The sequence below is a fragment of the Pimephales promelas genome, chromosome 8, assembly GCF_988280905.1.
Source record: "Pimephales promelas chromosome 8, fPimPro1.hap1.1, whole genome shotgun sequence".
Classification (NCBI taxonomy): Eukaryota; Metazoa; Chordata; class Actinopteri; order Cypriniformes; family Leuciscidae; genus Pimephales; species Pimephales promelas.
The window spans coordinates 39,642,624-39,653,566 of NC_142776.1; the positions used below are offsets into that span (position 1 = coordinate 39,642,624).

Genomic DNA, 10,943 nt, shown 5'->3' on the forward strand with positions numbered 1-10,943 from the left:
CTTTACATGTACAGTAAATACACTTATATTGTGTACACATGAAGTACAAAAATAAACACTGTAAAAATACAAATGTTCATAGAATATTTTTTTTTCTACATACTATTGACTTTTCTCAACAAATATGAGATTTGTTTACAATAAACCCTTAATTTTCATGGTTGACTGTTGTGGTGAAAAAACAACTAAACATTTTGACCAGTGTGGCTCACACAATGACAAAAATACTTTAGATTTTGGTGGCCTTGGCCAAATTATTGACAAAATAACTAGGTTTTGAAGCATGAATTAAATGTTTTGGGTGAGTAACTACATTTTGCAGACATGCTATAAAGTTTTGAAGTTCCTGCAAACAGTTGTGACATTTGCACTCACAGTTTAGAGAATGTTAAGACTGTTTCGAAAAATGTGCCAAAGCAATTGAGAAAAACTGTAATAATAGATTTTGGTGACCCAATAGGTAAAATACACTTAAAGGTCAGAGGGACTCAAATCGTACCGGTTTCGTGGAATGACTCATTGATACATCTCAAAGTCACCGTGGTTTTGGGTGTACGCCACTTGTACGCTGGAAATTTGGTGAGGCCTACGCACTTTTGATAAATGAGGGCCATTGACTATATTTTATTTCCAATAATCAGAGTAAGGACTTAATCGCAGTGATGACACGTGGTGAACATTTAAGAGAATTGTTTTATAGTAAATCTGTCCAGGGACGCCTGCTGTTCCCCAGGGTCAGGGGTCATGATTAGGGACGTCATGATTGTGGAATGGTGTCATACAATTGTGATTAACAAATTGTCTTTTTTAGTTTATCTCAATCATATTTATTTTTTTACTTTACATAACATAAACATGGAAGTACATCTACACAAAACAAGCAAACCAGACAATACAACAGCAAATACTGTAGAATGTGTGTAAAACCAAAGAACCACACCAATCACACTATTGAGATGAATAGCCAGCTAAAGTCTTACAGAGTACACCGCTGAAATATTTCAAGTGATATTTTAAATATTACAATAATTACAAGTGTTTTACTTTAGTTGTGATGGTGTCTGACATACTGGTGTTATTGAAACAGAGTGATTTGTATTATCAGTGCTTAAAAGCTGCCTTGATTATGCAGCCAAAAGGATAAAACAAATGTAGAGTTGAGGAGAAGCAGGCCGGCAGGATGTGTTTTGGCTGCAGAGAGAGAGAGAGAGAGAGAGAGAGAGAGAATGAGAGAGAGAGAGAGAGAGAGAGAGAGAGAGAGAGAATGAGAGAGAGAATGAGAGAGAGAGAGAGAGAGAGAGGGAGAGAGAGAGAGAGAGAGAGAGACAGAGAGCATTCCAGAGCGGTTCTGCTGCTGGTTCAGCCTTACATGGAACTCTGTGCCTTAATAATAATAATAATACATTTATTTTACATAGCACCTTTAAAAGTTGCTTTCTCAAAGTTCTTTACAGGCAAACATAAGTCAAGTCAAGACACTCGTCAAGTCAAGTCACCTTTATTTATATAGCCCTTTTTACAATACAGATTGTTTCAAAGCAGCTTCACAGTAACATGAAAAATCTACACAAATAAAAATGAATAATCAAGTAAAAGCAATCCTAAAATAAAATGTTTTAAAGAGGTAATTGTTCACTTAGTCACACTTTCTGCATGTCCTTTTATTTCTTCTGATTTTATATCTAATACAACAAATTACATTAATAGAAACTAGAGCGGCACAATTCTAAATAAAATGAAGATCTTATTTTTGTAGGCTATTAAAATAGACCACAATTCTGAAGGAAAATATTTATTTATGTAATTTAGAAAACCTGAACTTTACTAATTTATTTCAGGTATTGGACAATGTTTGCATTATTTTATTTATAAAATGCAATTGACAAAATGTAACATTGTGAAATATGTAATCTAGCGGCGCATCGATAACTCTTGCTGATACCATAGAAATTAACGACAAATCCCGTAAACGTAATCATACCTGTCCTGCAATCGCCCGTGACTTCTCTTATAAAACAGAAAAGCAAGCTTTAAAAGCAAACATGTTAAAGATTAGCCAGTGGACTGTCGATTCGAAAGATTTCATTACTCGTGTCAATCACAGTGCAGATCACCAACATACTAACCCCTGAACATACCCTACACCCTAACCTTAAACTGGTTTGGGGAGGAAAACATGTCCACTACGTAGTGGATTTAATGTGTTAAATGTGCAGCTCTGATAAAAATATAGACCTCATTCGCAAAACCGGAAGTAGCTAACCGCGGCCATATTGTTGACATGACATCTGTCCTGCTGCCCTTAGCAGCGCGCACATTTGAGTTGAGGGGGAGCTTCATCTCGTCGGTATCAAGAGAAGATGAGCTTGATTGGTGTGTGGACCCACATCAAAATTAAATAATAGCTTTAAGTAAAGATCCGTCCTTATTGACAGCCGTAACCTATCCGGATATTTATAACAATCTCGATTATACAGTATCCGTCTAACGTACAAACTACAATTTACCTCAACAAGGCAACATGAACGACACTCGTCTCATTCGTGGAGGTGGAAAAACAAGTGCAGTTATGCACTGCAAACGCAGCACATTTAAAGCACTTGCCTCCACGGATTATGTGTGAAACCTGTGGTAAAATGATAGGAACAGGGAGTTGACTGAAAGTTTAGCCTATTTATCCTAGCTAGCCTGTCCTGCGCTGTCTCAACCCTGTCTCCTTCCGTTCACGTTTTCTGACAGTCGGTATGTTATCGCATAAATACTAACTCTGATGTTATCTTATTGCTGTTGTTAGAACAGCCGTGTATTACACTACACCATCACGCTGTTTAAAAAAAACAGTGATGATCTCATGGATAATCCCGACGCTACCTCGCTTGTCCATTGACAGACTGACAGTTTCCATGGTTTCTATGTCAACAAAATGGCCGCCGCAAACACTGATGACGCAGATTGAATAAGGTCTATACTATGTATGTACAATTTCTGATTTTTCATAAATTGCTTGACGATATCACCAGTGTTTTCCTCAGAGGTCTGCGGTTCATTCAGGTTTTACTGCAAAGTCTAGTGGATGTGGAGAGAGATGAGGACAATCCCAATCTTATCCGCATCAATATCACTAAAGCTTATGACCGAGCCCTCAAGAGGCATCACGGCTGGATTGTCCAGAACGTTTTCAAGGTGGGTGTTTTCTGTAACTGTGTGCATGATGTCATTGTGCTGTGCATGTAATGAGGCCTGGAAAACTCTTGTAAAGGAAATGATCTTGTAAACTCAGTAAATATACTTTTAAAAATCCAGTGATCATAATCATGGAAAAGGCATGGAATTTAATTAGTCGAGAAATGTGGGTCATCTAACGAATCGCTTTGCTATTGATTGCTATTGACAATGATTGCTTGCTTACCCCGCAATTTTGTTTTGGTTTTGCTGCAGGCCGCCCAATACGCTGCGCCATGCAGGTCCGATTTCCTTAAAGCTTTATCCAAGGATCAAGAAGTTGCCGAGGAGGAATGCTTAAGGAAAGTTTGCCAGTTCTTGATAAACTTCACTGCAACTGTAGATGCCATTTATGAAATGTATTCTGCCATGAATGCTGAACTGGACTACTTAGTTTGAAACATCCTTTAAAGATGAAGCAGTACAGTGTATTCCTCTTTAATTCTGCACAGTTTTCATACTCTATATGATACATGTTCAAAGGCCTGTTCACACCAGGAACAATAACTATCTAAGTGTCCACACCAATGCAGGATTACATTCTATTTATTATAAGCCTGCGTTGTCATCTGCCTCTTTAAAGTCAACATTACATCAAAATCGACCAATTGAGTTTGTTATTATATTATAACTTTTCAGTTTAGAACCATTTCTAAAAATATATCTTTATTGTTAGGGTTAAGGCCCCGGTATACTTTAAAGCAAATCGAAGCATGAACAAGTGTGACGTCATTTCAGACAAAACCAGGCCAAAACAAAGTTTGTTTGAAGTTTGTTTCAGCTTTCCAAAGAGGCTGGAGAGACTCCCATTGGCCCGTGGGGATTATGATGTGGAAACCGCTCCAGTTCAGTTCATCAAGGTCAGGGGCCGCATTCACAAAGAATTTTATCTTACCACTAGGAGTACTCCTAAATCACACTAAAATATTTTAGCTGGAAGTTTTCTCTTAAAAGTTATTCACAGCGCCTTTCAGACCTACTCTCAGTAATGAAAAACGAAAACTCCTAAACTAAGAGTGAGTCTTCGTTGCTACATTGTAACACAACACAGAAGGTGAAAAAATCTAATCTTAAAGATAAGCATCACATAGGCAGAAACATGTTTAATAATAAATTATAACTGATTAAAAGCTATTAAAAACAGATGTGTTTTAAGTTGTCTTTTAAAATCCTGCACAGTAGCGTTGTCTCTAATGTGTTTAGGCAAACTATTCCAAAGTTTAGGCGCTGCCATAGCAAAGGCACGATCACCTTTTTTATTTCGATGTGTCCTAGGTATTCTGAGTAGCTTCTGAGTCGCTGATGGCAAACTTCGTCCAGTCTGATATTCATTTAAAAGATCTGACAGATAGGCCAGTGCGAGTCCATGCAGAGATTAGTACACCAGTAACAAAAGTTTAAAATCAATCCTATAGTAGACTGGAAGCCAGTGCAAGGAGATCAGGGTTGGAGTAATGTGTTCACGTTTTTTAATCCCCATTAAAAAATCCCAAGGCATCATATACGAAAGCGTAGACAGCCAACGCACATGGCACCCTTTAGCGCTTCGGTTATGGGTAGGTTTAGGCCTGGCGTAGGGTTAGGGTTAGACCACTAGCAGGCGCCTTCTGCCCCATATATATCTGCTTCTCATATTGACTAAAGGGTGCCATGTGCGTTGGATGTCTATGCTTTGGCAAAAGCGTCGTATAGACCATTTCACAAGATGTAAACAACACTGGTCCAGAAGCACTTCCTGTTTCATTTTTTTAACACTACATAAAAGCTGGGATAAAATACAACCAACAGAACATTTAAAACTGAATCAAAAAGTTAAACAAACATCTTTAAGATGTTTTCTTTACATGTGAAATAAAGAAAACAGTTACAAACTGAAACAGGAAGTGCTTCTGGACCAGTGTTGTTTACATCTTGTGAAATGGTCTATATGATGCCTTGGGATGAGAACGGGCTGAAATAGTATACACAAGACTTGGCCTCGATCTTGATAATTATCCAATCAGAATTTTAAAAAAGTTGTTTAATTATTATTAGACTTTATTGTGCACCTTAGTAGAAATTTGTCTTCGACTTCTCCGAACAGATATGCATCAGTGACACCATAGTTAAAATTAAGGGTGCGCTGATCCGACATTCAGTATAGGTATTAGTCGGATACGGGCCAAAATCACTGGAAATTGTATGAATCGCCGGAGTATAATACGATCACGGATCTTAGTCCTAAACTGTCATACACATGCTTAACAACACCTGAAAAAAACGCCGTGAGAAGAGATGAGCAACATGCGCCACACAGGGTTGCCAGATTTTCACAACAAAACCAGCCAATTGCTTCTTAAAAAATAGCTAAGCGTTTCGGGGTGGGAGAGGAGCGCAGACTTGGCAACCCTGGCGTCACGTGAACGGAAGCTTGAACGTGACTGACTGAGCTGTCCGCAATTATCATGTCAGCTGTGTGGAGTTATTTTCAAAAAGGGTGCATTTTATTTTGTGAGTCTCCGCAACGGAGATAGATTAAAGAGGATGTTACTGCCCCCTCTTGGGTTAGATTGCATTATAAGTTCTGTTGTTTTAGTCAGGTTTGTTTCCAGTTTAAGATTCTGACACCAGTCCTGCAGTAAAGTGACATGGCTAAAGTAAGCTTCCTCATGTGCTGCATGTTATTTTCTGTGAGAAGTCCTACCAAGGCCAGGTCAATACTAATACTAGTTGTCTGACAATACTTCTTTTGTTTGCATTTAAAATGGCTTGATCATCAGTGGAAGATAGTCTGTAGAGCGAGGACTGTAAAGTAGTTCACAAAATGGCAGTAAAAAAGTTGTCAGGTAGTACACAGAGATTTACCTACAGTATAACAGTTATAGGTGACTAACAGTCTATGATTCTTGTAGCTTGTATGAATTGCTCAAGCAACCTGGATAACCAAACCAAACTGACTGTGAGATGTAAATTTAAAGAAAAATCTGAATTCATATTTTTTTTGTTTGGCCATAAACTTTAGAATAAACATCCCTGTGCGTTTGAATATTTAACTTATGTGTGTGTTTTAAACCAAAGCATCAAACCTGTGTATGATGTGGCCAGGTTTCATTTAATATAAATAAATCCACAAAACTGAACAAGCGTGAAAATCCTCCCGCAGCTTCAAAATGTCTTATTTTTGAAACTTGTGTTACTCCTAATACATTTTTAAAATGCTTAACAGGGTAATGACAGATACAGATAATCAAGAAACTGACTACTGCTTTTGAACAACAATCTGTCATGCATCAAAGAAATCAAACCTCAAGTGGAGTACTTTGTTTTGTACGTTTTCATATCTTTAGCAACTTTTTTCACTGTGTTTCTGAACCTGCTGGTGATCATCTCCATCTCTCACTTCAAGCAGCTTCACACTCCAACTAACCTGCTCATCCTCTCTCTGGCTGGGGCCGACCTGCGAGTGGGACTGATTGTTATACCACTGATGGGCATCAGATATATTGAGACATGTTGTTTTTTCTTTATACTGTTGTTTCGGCATCTGTTGGTAATTTAGTTTGTATATCTATAGATCGTTACATTGCTGTGAAAGATCCTCTGCAATATTCAACAAGGGTCACCACCAACAAAGCTGTTTTTTGTATTATTTTAATCTGGCTGTGTTCAAGCATACATTCGGTTATCATGTTATACAATGCTATTTTTCATACAAAGAACCCAATTAGATGTTATGGGGACTGTATTGTTACTGTCAAGTTTGAGTATGTTCTCACTGACCTCATCGTTTCATTAGTAGCCCCTTGTTCAGTAATAATATCTTTTTATGGGCAGATCTTCTGCGTAGCAAAATATCAATCTCGGCTCATAAACTCTGTCACTCATGCCAGCGGGTCAGACAAAAGGTGGCAAAAACACTGGGGATTGTTATAGCAATTTATCTTCTACACAGCCTCTCTTTTTCCAGGATAAGTAACCCTAACTGTAATGAACATTATGTGTTGGATTATGTATATGAATTGTTGTATGAACCCCCTCATATGCACTATTTTATAGATGGTTTAGAATATCAATTAAACATATTCTGTCCGTGAAAATATTTGAACCATCATCAGAATACTTAACTCTGTTCCCTGAGATAAATGATGAGTGAGGGATAATCTATAATGTCAATCGCATGATTTTTATTATGTGACTGTTTTCAATTTTTGAAATAAAATAAATAAAACTAGTAAAAGTAAAGTAACAAAATAAATAACTAGGAGAAAAACAACTATTTAATATATATATATATATATATATATATATATATATATATATATACACATACATATAGGCTCTGTTGGTCCTGTTAATAAAGTGAACTGGTTTCCACAGCCATGAGAGAGCCATGGAGAGCCCAAAATCTGCCATGAATCGTTGAAGTAACTTCAAGCGTGCCTTTTTTACACGGCATTTTCATGAGAAAATCTTTAAAGACAGAATATTCAAACAAAATGTATACAGGAAATTCTAACAGAAATATCAAACCAAAAAATAGGGCTATTTTTGACAGTGTTAGTCACAGCGAAAGTCGCTGTTTGTACTTAAATAGGCATATAGGTAACGTCCTGGTTGCGTATGCGTATCCCTTGAAAAGGAGCGAACAGAGGATGTAGTAGACATCGACTGGAATGGGATCACGCTATGGCAGCCTTTTTTAAAACAAGCCAATGCACATTGGCGTTCGAGATATGCATCTCACACTCCACTCCACTCACACTTTAAATACAGACGTAGATGCTACTAAAGCTGCCACCTTCCAGTGCCTAGACTAAAGCATCGTGATCCTCCTGACATTTTTAGCAGAAGAGCCTTAGGCCAGGAATTCACTGCTGTTCCACAAGACCCACTCAGTTAGACTTGGATAACACTGGGAACACCGAACAGCTGGCAGAATGACAGCGAAAGACACAGACTCGCCAATATATATATATATATTATTATTATTTTAATTTATTTGAAAGGGTTTTGTCTCTAAATCTTTAAAGATAAAACTGTGAGTCACATTAGTAGGGTTATAAAAATATAAAAACTTAAAATAACCATAAATGTATTGGTTATGGTAATCACAAAATAAATGGACACTTGATTCTTCAACAAAACCACAAAGTTTCACAAGAGTAAGTTTCATCAATATCAAGATATTTTACAGATAGCTACATGAATTAAATCTTTCGCTCATATCTTTTAAGTTGTTGATCTTGGGAAAACTTCAACATAGCAGATGTCCAGATATCATTTATACTTAACGTGATCAGGCTATAAAGTACCTACACTTTTAGCACTCTTCAAGTTCATTGAAAATAAGTACCTACCCAATGAGTATGTGGTTTAGAACGAAGCCATGGTCCAGCCATATCAAGACAAGACAAGTTTACATATCACTCAAAACTGCAATTCCCAGAATTCCTCCTGCTCATCACATGCACTTAATTACCCATCCATCCTCCTCACCTGCACCTGATCAGCACACTCATCACCACAGTATTTAAACACACCTCAGACACTTTGTCTGGTTTAATGTGGATTACGCACCGGTCTGCTAACCTGAGTTATTTATCCTCTGAGCTTTCACAAAGATGCTGTCTCCTAGTTCCCTCGTCTGTTCTCTACCTCTGATGCTGAAGTTTCAGCCGGTCCTTTGAGTCCTGTGTGTGTGTGAGTGTGGAGGCGGTCTGAGCAAGGATGCAGGTCAGGCACTTTAATTGTTGTTTTGAGCACCCATTTATTTTTAATGTCTTGTTAATGCACTTTCTCACACCTCTTTGTTTTACAGAAGTCCCAAACCTGACTTGGTCAATCCCAAGACGAGCCAAGTATGACGATTGAATCAAATGTAGACCTGGATTTGATCAAAGAACAAAGTGACATCACCTCCCTCTACCAACTTCACTAAACCTTGGAGGGGTTTGAGAGAGCAGGTATACTTGCGTGCTATGGTCATTAAATGTCTTTCTTGAGGTAAATGTAACGTTATGTGACTGTAGTCACTCCGGCTGTTTTTGACCTTTTTCCGCGGTTGAAAAACACTGATTGGTCGACATTACAGTATGTATGAGGCATAGATTTCGGTAAGTTACTGTATCTTTCAACACGCACCTATTGATCATTTGTGTTTTACTATTAATAACAGAATCTGAGTGCTGATAATTTGTTCCATATCAAAAGTGATCTTCTATGTCCAGTCTGTTCGGTGTCCTTTTTTTTTGTTTTTTTTTTTTTGTTGTCCGTGTCTGAAAAAATGGGCGTGAGTGCGTGTGAAAAGTGTTGGGTGTCTGTCCCATATGGTCTGTCCATTGTCAATATGCAATTTCGGAGCTCTGTGTTAAACTTTTATTTATTTTTTATTATTATAATTATTTTTTTAAATCGGTCTTGAAGTTTGTTCTTGTTAATGTCTGTGTAGACTACTATGTGTGAATGTGGTTTGTAGTCTGCAAGTTTGCCATTATTTGCCTTTTTTTTAATCTAGTAGTACTTCCAAAACTCTTCTCTTTCCCCTTTAAACTGCTTGTATTTATGCATTTTTCCTATTTGTTTTAGTTACTTCTCAGAATGGTTTCAATGCGTCTTTATGCCACCTTATTTTAGCCTTTGCTCCTTTTCTTCAATTTTATATTTATGTACTTGTGTCCTTTTCTTTGTGCCATTTGTTTAATGATTCTTTTTTTATAGCACTTCTGTTCTTTTGCATTTATATATATATTAGTTCTTTAAGTTAGGTTTTTCATACTGTCTTTAAACTTATTTATTTAAGGGTAAGGTGCGCACTCACTGCTCATGTTCTTGATGTCGCTGCACAGGTTCCCGAGATCCTGAACGGTGATGAGCGCGTCAGAGCTGTTCTGCATGCGGGAGCGAATGACATTAGGCTGAGGTTCTGAAGGACTACAGGAGCCTGATCGAGACTGTACGCAACACATCGCCTGAAGCAATGACCTTCACCCCAGCAGAATCAGAGAGTGGCTGTTCTGTTGGAAAACATCTCCAAGACGTTACACACCAGATGAGTAGTAAGTCAAAGTCGCTCTTGGACTGATGTCTCTGCCTGTAATGCTATCTTTTGCCATCCTAATACACGAGAATAACCCCATGTATATGCTTGTATAAAAGTCTTGCTGGTTTTTTCCTGGGCTTTTGCTGCCATAGCTTAGCCTCTTTGATATAGACTTAAGTCTTTCCTTACTCTCTAATTTATTTCTTATGTGCAATTTAACCCTTTCTGGGTCTACTTTAAATAATCTTTTCTAGATTATCTTTTTTTGACAAAGTTTCACTAGTCGTCTTCTATTTGATTTATTTAAAAAAAAAAAGAAAATTTCTAATCCTTAAGCATATCCCCGCACACGCTATTTAGCAGGTGCTTAACTGTTCAATTACTGGCCAGAATTGAACAGTTAAAGCCCCACGCTGGGCGCCATGTTTTACGGTGTGTGCTTTAATCTTAACACCTTTAACCTTATTATTTATTATCCTCAGGTTAGGTCGAGTAAGTCAAATCTGCCCTAAATCATTAGCATTTGAATGGTACTTACAATTTGTTCAGATGACTTCTCTGTGGTCAGTTCTTGCTTAACGTTTATTAACGACACCACTAGACGATTACTTGTAATTAGCATTAGTTATTTATTCATGTATTTATTCCAGAAATAAAAGTTAGGCTCAAACTTAAATTCTTTACGCTCAAACTCTGGACTAGC

General features: G+C 37.5%; 1 pseudogene; it reads left to right on the forward strand.

Annotated features, from left to right (window-relative positions):
- The first annotated feature begins 4,969 nt into the window (after nucleotides 1-4,969).
- Nucleotides 4,970-7,360, forward strand: LOC148978145 (trace amine-associated receptor 9-like; annotated as a pseudogene).
- The last annotated feature ends 3,583 nt before the right edge of the window (nucleotides 7,361-10,943 follow it).